Genomic DNA, 12,014 nt, shown 5'->3' with positions numbered 1-12,014 from the left:
GGTTCAGCATCCAAGGCTCTGTTGCTATTCCCTCAATGGTGTTCAGTGTCTCTGGGTGGATTAGGATTGTTTGTGATTTGGTCTTAGTGACTCAGGAGTCCTCTTGACTACTCCTAACATTTTACAGACTTAGGAGCTAGTTTAAGCACTAAAATGCTTTGTGAAATACTGTTAGAGCAAAAATGTAGGACTCCTAAAATTAGGACTGACACGCCCATTATTTTTAAGAGTTTCTCCTAAATCGGCAAGCTACTTTTAGCCTTAAGATGTTTTGTGAATACGGCCCCTGAACATTGACTGGAGCTCTCATTTCCAATCAGAAAGAGACAGTGACATTGCATGATAATGAATGAAATACTCTTATAATATTTAAGATATTATTCATTTTATTTGTAAAAAGAAATCTGAATTTATCATCACATTTACTCACTCAAGTTTTGCACTTACTGTATCCTGTGTGTAAGGATATTTGTCTCTAAAAGCAAGATGTAAATCAGTTTGCGACAAACAAAACACTTAACTGCTAATGTAACAAACCTGTCTCCATACCAGCGTAATGAATCTGATCTTCAACCAGATGGAACTGGATTAAATATTTTGAATGTTCTGATCCAGTCTGACTTCTGACCTGCAATACTGCCTGAATCAATATCACACTGTGTTAGTTAAGGAGAACTGAGTGAGAACTAACTAGTTATGAGTGAATTGTGCAGTTTTCCCTTTAAGGATTAGTTCACTTTCAAATGAAAATTACCCCAAGCTTTACTCACCCTAAAGCCATCCTAGGTGTATATGAGTTTCTTCTTTCTGATGAACACAGTTGGAGAAATATTAATAAATATCCTGCCGCATTCGAGCTTCATAATGGCAGTAAGCCTTGCCAAATGAGTGAGCTGAAGAAAGAGCCTCCATCCACATCCATTCATCATAAACATACTCCACACGGCTCTGGGGGGTTAATAAAGGCCTTCTGAAGCGAAGTGTTGCATTTTTGTACAAAAAAAAAAATCCATATTTAACAAGTTATGGAGTAAAATATCAAGTTCCGCCAAAATGCCTTCCGTATTCAACTCTGGCAGTTCAAAAAGCTTACACTACGTCCAACGCCTTCCCTGTTCAACTTATGGAAAAAGTTTAACACTGACACGACGCCAGTTTACACTTTCTTCGTAACTTGATTACGGAAGACGGTCTGGCAGAAGCTAGATATTTTACTTCATAACTTGTTAAAAAAAATTTTAACGCATCATTTCGCTTCAGAAGGCCTTTATTAACCCCCCAGAGCCGTGTGGAGTATGTTTATGATGAATGGATGTGGATGGAGGCTCTTTCTTCAGCTCATACTCTTTTGGCAAGGCTTACTGCCATTATAAAGCTTGGATGCGGCAGGATATTTATTAATATTTCTCCAATTGTGTTCATCAGAAACACAAAAGTGTAATTTTAATTTGAAATTGAACTAATCTTTTAAAGGAAAACGGCACAATTTAGTCAAAACCAGCACAAATTGTCACTTTACGAACCAGTCAAAAAAACAATGCTCTGTGCTGTGGTGCATTATGGGAGGTGGGAGAAACCAAGTGTGGAGGATGGATGGGATTATTTATCGTTTTAAAAATTAATTAACTTAACAATGATGAAATTGATATTCCTGGCTGTTAATAAAATAAGTTGTTGATTAGAGCATGTATAAAAAGTGTACAATATTGAGGTTTGGTTATCTGATGAATTTAATTTCTGGTTGCGTACATGACTGTCAATGATTTTGCTCATGGCTATGTGAAAGTTGGAGTGTGAGGATCCTGGAAAAGCTTGTTAAAAAGCTTTTAAGTATGTGAAACTCTACTTCAGTCATTGCAAATCTAAGCTATTTAATCTCTCCTCCTTCATTTGGCTTATATTTACTGTGCTTGTATGTTTAACTTGTATTTTTTTTCTTTGGTTTGCTAACAGCCCAGTTGGAGGTGGGATCAGAGCACATGCGCTGTTGATTGTATGTGACAGGTGAACTGCATCAAGAGAAACGGCAGCAGACTAAAATGAGTTTAGCCTTATGTGAATGCATATTTCTACATACCTGCCTTTATTTCCTTTTCTTCAGTGGTATTCTCTTTTCTTTTCCAAACTGTGACTGAGGAACAATCACAAGAGCCGTGACAGTGGAAGTCGCTTCTATATTGCAACGTGAACTATTTTGATTATACAACAAATTGGGTAAGCTTTGTAAAGTTCAAAAGGGGAACTTATTGCTTGACAAAATCTTTGCCTTTTCACATCTTCACTTGCAGAAGATAGTAGGTTACAGCTATTGTACTATTAATAGGGTATTTTCTGGCTGTTCTAGTAGGGGCAGTGTTTTAAATTGATTCTTTAAATGCATTTCCCTTTTTATATGTGTGTGGCTTATACATGCTGTGAAAGGTCTTGTACCAATTTGCTGTCCTAAAGGCCTATTTATGTAAACGTTTTACATTGCACCTTTACGAACCAAAGGATCACTGATTTTCTGTGAGCATTAGCATGGCTTTTATTTGTCTTATTACTGATGTGATTGGTTTTAGGCTCTCAAATGCATATTGATCTAGAAATACTCTGGTAACTTCAAAAAGATACACAGGCAGTAAACATCCAACAGCATTTTACTGGGGTGGATCCACATGGCCCTCCTCATACCTACAGAAATGGTGCTTGTGTTTCTTACTGCATTTGTAAATACCACAAGTTTAATTTTTTCTGAGCGTGCTTTGTTGTTCAAAAATATGCTGCCATTTAAAACGGTGGATTTTTATTTTTTACTTTTGCATCGAGCTGTAGTATTTATACTAGTAACTGTTTGGGACTGCATGATTTTGTTCATTGGCACTTCCAGTGTATATGATTTCATATCTAATTCATCCCCTAAAATTGTGTTGAAGTGGGATGAATTGTCAGTGGCAATGTGTGCTTGTTTTATTTAATATTATAGAGAAATTGTTAGTGCATATAATGAACTCCCATTAGTGTTTCGATCTAATGATACTGAAGTAATCTGTTTCTTTGTTCTGATGTCTGCTCTGATTTGTTGTACTCCGAATTTGTTCCTCCTTTATTATATGGTCTTTAAAAATTGCCTTTGTTGCATTTCTTGTTTATTGAAGATGGGTCTAAATGCCGCTGTAGGAATACTCTCGGGTACCTATTTGGTGTTCGTACTCCACCTCAGCCTATCGCTCTCCGTTGGACAGTGAGTCTGAAAGGCAGCCAGTAAACAAAGCTGACATCATTCCTGCTTTCATCTCTTCCAGTCAGTGAATACGCATCATTCTGGCTTTGACTGAATCATGGGTTCCTGCTAACAACACTGCAACTCCTTTAGCTCTCTCTGCTTGCTTCTCTCCCATACTCCCCAAACAGTGCAGGTTTGATCATTTCCAATTTGCAAATTTGTTTTCTGCATTAACTCTTGTGTGGCATGTCATGCCACTTTTTATTAATCCTGCCATAATTTGTTTGATATTGAAGCTATCGGTACTATTGTGTGCCATTTTAATATCCTGCCTTGATAATATGTCTCCTTACCGATGGGTCAGCTCATGTGACAACCACCAGCGCCTGGCTCACACATGCTCTCTGACCTATTGGACCAAGGTCATCTCACTTTTGACCAATTCTTTTTTTGAAAAGTTTGACAAATCTGCTTTCTGCTTTTCTCTTGCACAGAACAACCTGGGGTGCATTTCCTTAAAGCTTTGTATGCTAAAGTAAGTCATGGAAACCATTGGCATCACTGATCTCTACTTGGGAAATGCAGCCTACCAGTCTAGCTTCAGAAGCAGTGTTTACATGGTGACTGCCTTTGTTGCTGAAGCTCTTCAGATGACAATTGAACTTGATCATCATCTGTTCCCCTGCTGGCCCTGTCTGTGGCCTTTGCTGTAAGTCACCAGGTCATCCTGTCCACCCTCTCTGACATTGGCATCAAAGGTACAGTACAGTCCAGGTGTTTGGAAAGGTAATAGTTATTCAGGATTTGACTAACCTTCAAACTTTAAAAGCCTGTTCCTGATAACTACAAGACTGTCAATTCCTTCCACATCCTTCATTAAATTAGGATAAGAACAGGTTTGCATATAATTATTGCTTTGAAAATATACTTCTGTGCAATAACTTCTTTTGAACTTCATTAAATTACTAACAGTATCTAAATGTCACAATTTCCTCTGGCTCATGCTACAGCATTCCAAGCTCCTATAGACCAGTTTGACTGAACGGCTCATTACTGCAACTCACAGATGGACTTTATTTACTTATGTATGTAACTGCTAATTTGTCTAGAGTAACAGAAATGTGACAAAGTAAATACACTTTAATTCTGTGATTATTTTGTTCCAATGAGATCCTGACATGCCAAACTAAGCTTCTGGAAATTCAACAGCTATCCAGATGTGGAGTCCTTCCAGGTTTGAAGACCAACCTGTGATCCTTGCTATTTTAACACTTGCTTCTTCTATTTATTGGGTTGAACCATATTCCTGTCACGAATACGGTCTCTGTGACTTCCTCCGATCGCCACCTGAGGGCACCCTCCCCGGAGTATTAACATTTGCTGGACTACATCACCCATAATCCCCCACCTGGACTGATTACACATGCACCTGATCCTTATCATCCTGGGACTATTTAAGACACACCCACACATTTGCGAAGTCTTGTTCTGCCTAATCTGACATTTCTGAGCGTTTTCTACCCTGTATTGATTCCTGTGTATGACCCTGGACTGTTTACTACCTCTGTGTTCTGACCGGCGCCTGCCTTGTGATTCTACTGCCTGTTTACTGGATATCCTCGTCTTGCTCGCTGCCTGTCCTGATCATCTGCCTGGTGCTGATTCAGATTTCGTCTTGCCTCTGATACTGTATCTGCTGTTCTCTGACCCCTGCCTGTACGACTACGATTACTGTTTAATAAAGCTGCACGTGGATCCCATCGAGTCTCCCGCCTCGTTACAATTCCCTTAACCTAATGGGTCAACAGCTTTATAGTGACTACCAGCATTCAACCAATTTCTGCAAGAAGCTCTAATGGAAGCAAAAGCACTTTAAACCAAGTACAGCTGCATGTAGTAGACTCTCTGAAGGTAAGAAGTTACTGCTAACCCTTTTAACCTAAACATTGCTTTAAACCATTCATTTTGTCTTTCGGGTTTAAAGAGAACCAAGAGCATCCTCCAAGCAATATTCTTTTCTTGTTAATGTTTGTTTATTTATTTATTTATTTTTATTCCTGCTCCTTTTCTATTTAACTGCATTATAGTACAGAACCTTTTTGAAACTGGTTTCGATTTTATTCATGTTCTGTAGTCGTCTTTATAAAGGTGCTGATATTTTCAATCAGTGCACTTCGACATTTGGCACTAATTCAGAAGCCTCTGCCCTCATGTGGAGACCTAATTCATGTGAAGGCCTGAGTCTACCATCACATGGCTGCAGATTATACACTTTTTTTTTTTTTTTTTTTTTTTTTTTTAATAAAAAAAAAATATATATATTTTTGTGTACCCTCATTCTTGTTTGTCACAGACATTGCTTCTGCTTCAGATACAGTAGATGCTGTCCTACTAATTTGTAATCATTTTTCTCTGCATCTCACCTACATCTGTTTACAGATTCTCTCTGGCAATTCTGCAGTCCCAAAGCTGAAGTCACTCTCCACTTATCTTCAGAGGACACTGTGACTCTCTCCCAATTACTTTCTTCCAGACCCCACACCAAAATTGGGAGGGCAGGGGAAATATTTTGCCTATGCCTGGAGATATAACTTTCTTTGCAACTAACTGGGTTTCAGTTAAGATCAACTTTAACTTTTCATGCATTATATTGCCCTCAGGTCAGCTTGGAGCAGCTGTATGTGCCATTATCCTGTACCTTGATGGCAGGCAATTTGTAGTTGATAATTTCAGCATGAAGCTTATTCAGGTGAATGCTTCTAGCCTCATTTGGACTTGGCCTTTGAAAATGTGTAGTAAACTTCATTAAAACTAAATTTTAAAAAAGTGACCCGTTTCTATTGTGCAAATTTGAAATTTTCACAATGAATCCTTTTAATGCAGCCTCTGGTCAACTAATGTTAGATATACTATCCTGTGTCTTTTATTGGTTTGTTTTATTTATTTGATTGATTTTTATTAATGCATTTATATGCCTTTTTATTGTATTGTTTTAATTTTGTGCAGCACTTTGGAGACATTGGTTGGTAAAATATGCTATAGAAATAAAGTGGATTGGATTGATACTAATACACCACTATGTCCAACTGCCCTCCTTTTTTGACCCCGCTAACTGGATGCTGAATGCAGTTGGACATAGTGGTGTATTAGAGGTAAAAAATGATTTTATATATATATATATATATATATATATATATATATATATATATAAAACCAAACAGTGTATATTATATATATATATATATATATATATATATATATATATATATATATATAAAATATAAAATATATTTTTATATATAATATATTTTTATATTTTTTTATATATATATATATATATATATATATATATATATATATATATATATATATATATATATATATATATATATATATATATATATATATATATATAATACACTGTTTGGTTTCTCGCACAAACTGATCGTTTCATGTCTTAGGACATCACTTTACATTTTTTTTTTTTCTAAGCCTTTTTTTTTTTCTCTCTCCATTTTTGTATTTATTAGGTAATGGACTTTAATGCCATTATCTACACTTTTTGCTCCTTTATTTTTGTCTGTACCCTTTTATTTTATGTCCCTTTTATTCTACCTGTGCCCATATGCTCATTTTATATGCTCCACCATAAAACTGGAACCGGTTTACTGGTTGAGAATTTTAGTCAGTTGGCTGCAGGTTAATATTCAAAGCCACTTAAGTTCAGATATATAGAGGTGCTCTGAACTCCAAGAATTAGGCAGCAGAGATGCTTTTAGCAAGGTACACTAAAAAGCTTCAGGGATAGTTGATCATTTGGTGCATATTGTCAACATTAACAAGATTTTTAAGTTTTCAGCCAAGAATATTTTGGTATGTACAAGTGCTTTAGATTTCAGTGGTGCTTGTTTGTGTCTAACACTTGGGAGACAAATCGGTCTTTAATCACTTCTGTTATAGTTGGTGTAATTTGCTCTGTAATATGCTGTTAAACCTGTCTGCATAATTTATATTTGTGTACCTTTTAGTTTGTCTATGCCTTTTTTTCCTTTTTTTTTTTTTTTTTTTTTTTTAAATCTGTGCTCTTTTGTAGCTGTGGTTTTCGTATCATGTTGTGACTTTTTGCACTAGTACTTTATGCCAGTTTCATGTGTTCCTTTTTTATTTCAGAATTTTTTTTGCAACCATAAGCCTTCGTCCACCTGTCACTTTTGTATTCTTCTGTGCACCTATTCCTTTTTTTTCTTTTATACCCTTGTTTATATGCTTGTCTGTCAGTTAAATTTAATAAGTGTTAATGCCTTGCATTGTCTTTGTACTTTAATACTTTTTGCTCCTTTTTTAATTTCTTGCTACTCTTGTTAAGTCTATTAATCTTTTTAGGGGCCAAGCACCGAAGGTGCGGAGGCACCTATTGTTATTGTTGGCGTTCTTTTTTTTTAAATTTTTTTTTAATTTTAATTCTTCTTCTTCTTCTTCTTCCGCTCTTGAAGTCTATGGCAGCCCATAGAACCGCTTGCGGGAAAGTTGTGAAATTTGGCACACAGTCAGAGGACAGTCTGACCTTTGTCCATAGCAAATTTGGAGTCTCTAACTCAATCCCTCTAGCGCCACCAGCTGTCCAAAGTTGCACTTATGTTTATGTTAATAACTTTTGAACCATAAGGGCTAGAAACACAATTCTTTTTTCCTCTTATTCCTTGGCTCAAGACGAATCTAACGCACCATATGACGTCATTTTCCGTCATGAAAATTTTTCCGCCATTTTGAATTTTCTGAAAAACGTACTTTTTCGAACTCCTCCTAGGCCGTTACTCCGATTTTCATGAAAATTGAATCAGATCATCTTCAGACCATGCTGACAAAAAGTTATGGAATTCAAGTTGATTCCTCAAACCGTTTTCGAAAAACTAACGAACGAATTGTACGTAGTGCTTGCGAAAACAGAAGTAAGGCTGTATCTCCGCAACGCTTTATCGTATTCAGACCAAACTTGGTACATGTCATCACAAGCATGACCTGAGGCAGCATACTCTGTTTCGGCGCAGCGCCACCTACTGGAGTGGAGATATTAAAAATGCCATTTTTGCTTATAACTTCTGATGGGTTTGACCAAAATTCATAAATTTGGTATGGGTCATCAGGACAATGCACTGAAGGAGCCTGAGAAGTTTCGGACCAGCGCCACCTTGTGGTCAAAAGATATAACAAAATTGACAAAAATGCTAATAACTTTTTTCTAATTGCTCACTACTGCTGTTGGTCTGATGCTCCCAGCCATGTTGGCTTGCTTCTTGTGCCATTTTTGTGCTTGGCCCCGTAATTGCTGCTTGCAGCTATATTTTTATTTTTTATTTTAAATTTCCTGTATGTTTGTTAATATGGCAACCTATTGTATCCACCTGTTCTTTGTTGACTTGGTGTCTATATATTTATGATCTATTTATTTCCTTGCCTGTTTTTACATCTATTTAATTTTGTACTTTCCCTGAGTATTTGTTACTTTTGATTTTATTCAAGTTTTACTGCTGCAACTAGATCCTAGGCCATATTGTCTGAGCTGGCTCCTTTCATCCCTTTGTTTAATCCTTTATTGCAGGGATGGGCAACTCCGGTCCTGGAGGGCCAGTGTCCAGCAGAGTTTAGCTCCAACCCTAATCAAACACACCTGAACCAGCTAATCAAGGTCTTTAGGATTAGTAGAAAGTTATAGGCAAGTGAGTTTTTATCAAGGATGGAGATAAAGTCTGCAGGACACTGGCCCTCCAGGACCGGAGTTGTCCATCCCTGCTTTATTGGCTACAACCTGCAGCTCAGATCTACTTTGGACTTCCTGTATGCCAATTCTGCCTCGATGTGTCAATCCTCTGGCTTTGATTCGAGCCTTACACTCCATCTTAACCTATTGACCTATCGATTCTAATGTGGCCAGTTATTCTTCAAGCTTCACAAGGAAGCCCAGTCAATACCCTGGTTGCAACATGGACTTCCTGTCCTATGGCTTTGCCTTCCTCTCCTTGCCTTATCTGTCCACCCCTTTGGCTCTATTGTTGTCCTTTCTCCCTTCATCTTGGGTGGCAAAGTACCTGTTGCGACCTTGATAGCCAGTGTCATCCTGGGCCTTTGGCTCCAAATCCATTGTGGGCCTGCATCCTGGTGATCTTTTCCTGCCATTTTCTCCCTGAATCATGCTTGTTTCCAGCTCCACATCCTGTTTTTTTTTTTTGCCTTTTTGTTCATAGTTCTCTTTTGTAATCTAATCTGGTTTCTTCCCTCTTTGGCTAAATGTTCATGTTTTTGTTTATGTAAATATTTTGTGAGTCCGAGGGGTAGAGTCCGAGGGGTAGAGTCCGAGGGGTAGAGTCCGAGGGGTAGAGTCCGAGGGGTAGAGTCCGAGGGGTAGAGTCCGAGGGGTAGAGTCCGAGGGGTAGAGTCCGAGGGGTAGAGTCCGAGGGGTAGAGTCCGAGGGGTAGAGTCCGAGGGGTAGAGTCCGAGGGGTAGAGTCCGAGGGGTAGAGTCCGAGGGGTAGAGTCCGAGGGGTAGAGTCCGAGGGGTAGAGTCCGAGGGGTAGAGTCCGAGGGGTAGAGTCCGAGGGGTAGAGTCCGAGGGGTAGAGTCCGAGGGGTAGAGTCCGAGGGGTAGAGTCCGAGGGGTAGAGTCCGAGGGGTAGAGTCCGAGGGGTAGAGTCCGAGGGGTAGAGTCCGAGGGGTAGAGTCCGAGGGGTAGAGTCCGAGGGGTAGAGTCCGAGGGGTAGAGTCCGAGGGGTAGAGTCCGAGGGGTAGAGTCCGAGGGGTAGAGTCCGAGGGGTAGAGTCCGAGGGGTAGAGTCCGAGGGGTAGAGTCCGAGGGGTAGAGTCCGAGGGGTAGAGTCCGAGGGGTAGAGTCCGAGGGGTAGAGTCCGAGGGGTAGAGTCCGAGGGGTAGAGTCCGAGGGGTAGAGTCCGAGGGGTAGAGTCCGAGGGGTAGAGTCCGAGGGGTAGAGTCCGAGGGGTAGAGTCCGAGGGGTAGAGTCCGAGGGGTAGAGTCCGAGGGGTAGAGTCCGAGGGGTAGAGTCCGAGGGGTAGGGTTAGGGTTAGGGTTAGGGTTAGGGTTAGGGTTAGGGTTAGGTTGTTAGGGTTAGGGTTAGGGTTAGGGTTAGGGTTAGGGTTAGGGTTAGGGTTAGGTTAGGGTTAGGTTAGGGTTAGGTTAGGGTTAGGTTAGGGTTAGGTTAGGGTTAGGTTAGGGTTAGGGTTAGGGTTAGGTTAGGGTTAGGGTTAGGGTTAGGTTAGGGTTAGTTAGGGTTAGAGTTAGGGTTAGGGTTAGGTTAGGGTTAGGGTTAGGGTTAGGGTTAGGGTTAGGGTTAGGTTAGGGTTAGGGTTAGGGTTAGGGTTAGGGTTAGGGTTAGGGTTAGGGTTAGGGTTAGAGGTTAGGGTTAGGGGTAGGGTTAGGGTTAGGGTTAGGGTTAGGGTTAGGGTTAGGGTTAGGGTTAGGGTTAGGGTTAGGGTTAGGGTTAGGGTTAGGGTTAGGGTTAGGGTTAGGGTTAGGGTTAGGGTTAGGGTTAGGGTTAGGGTTAGGGTTAGGGTTAGGGTTAGGGTTAGGGTTAGGGTTAGGGTTAGGGTTAGGGTTAGGGTTAGGGTTAGGGTTAGGGTTAGGGTTAGGGTTAGGGTTAGGGTTAGGGTTAGGGTTAGGGTTAGGGTTAGGGTTAGGGTTAGGGTTAGGGTTAGGGTTAGGGTTAGGGTTAGGGTTAGGGTTAGGGTTAGGGTTAGGGTTAGGGTTAGGGTTAGGGTTAGGGTTAGGGTTAGGGTTAGGGTTAGGGTTAGGGTTAGGGTTAGGGTTAGGGTTAGGGTTAGGGTTAGGGTTAGGGTTAGGGTTAGGGTTAGGGTTAGGGTTAGGGTTAGGGTTAGGGTTAGGGTTAGGGTTAGGGTTAGGGTTAGGGTTAGGGTTAGGGTTAGGGTTAGGGTTAGGGTTAGGGTTAGGGTTAGGGTTAGGGTTAGGGTTAGGGTTAGGGTTAGGGTTAGGGTTAGGGTTAGGGTTAGGGTTAGGGTTAGGGTTAGGGTTAGGGTTAGGGTTAGGGTTAGGGTTAGGGTTAGGGTTAGGGTTAGGGTTAGGGTTAGGGTTAGGGTTAGGGTTAGGGTTAGGGTTAGGGTTAGGGTTAGGGTTAGGGTTAGGGTTAGGGTTAGGGTTAGGGTTAGGGTTAGGGTTAGGGTTAGGGTTAGGGTTAGGGTGTGTAGGGTTAGGGTTAGGTTAGGGTTAGGGTTAGGGTTAGGGTTAGGGTTAGGGTTAGGGTTAGGGTTAGGGTTAGGGTTAGGGTTAGGGTTAGGGTTAGGGTTAGGGTTAGGGTTAGGGTTAGGGTTAGAGTTAGGGTTAGGGTTAGAGTTAGGGTTAGGGTTAGGGTTAGGGTTAGGGTTAGGGTTAGGGTTAGGGTTAGGGTTAGGGTTAGGGTTAGGGTTTAGGGTTAGGGTTAGGGTTAGGGTTAGGGTTAGGGTTAGGGTTAGGGTTAGGGTTAGGGTTAGGGTTAGGGTTAGGGTTAGGGTTAGGGTTAGGGTTAGGGTTAGGGTTAGGGTTAGGGTTAGGGTTAGGGTTAGGGTTAGGGTTAGGGTTAGGGTTAGGGTTAGGGTTAGGGTTAGGGTTAGGGTTAGGGTTAGGGTTAGGGTTAGGGTTAGGGTTAGGGTTAGGGTTAGGGTTAGGGTTAGGGTTAGGGTTAGGGTTAGGGTTAGGGTTAGGGTTAGGGTTAGGGTTAGGGTTAGGGTTAGGGTTAGGTTAGGGTTAGGGTTAGGGTTAGGGTTAGGGTTAGGGTTAGGGTTAGGGTTAGGGTTAGGGTTAGGGTTTGGGG

The sequence above is a fragment of the Chanodichthys erythropterus genome, chromosome 8 (genome assembly GCF_024489055.1).
Source record: "Chanodichthys erythropterus isolate Z2021 chromosome 8, ASM2448905v1, whole genome shotgun sequence".
NCBI lineage: Eukaryota > Metazoa > Chordata > Actinopteri > Cypriniformes > Xenocyprididae > Chanodichthys > Chanodichthys erythropterus.
The sequence above is the reverse complement of the archived record's forward strand: the minus strand, read 5'-3'. Positions refer to the sequence as shown.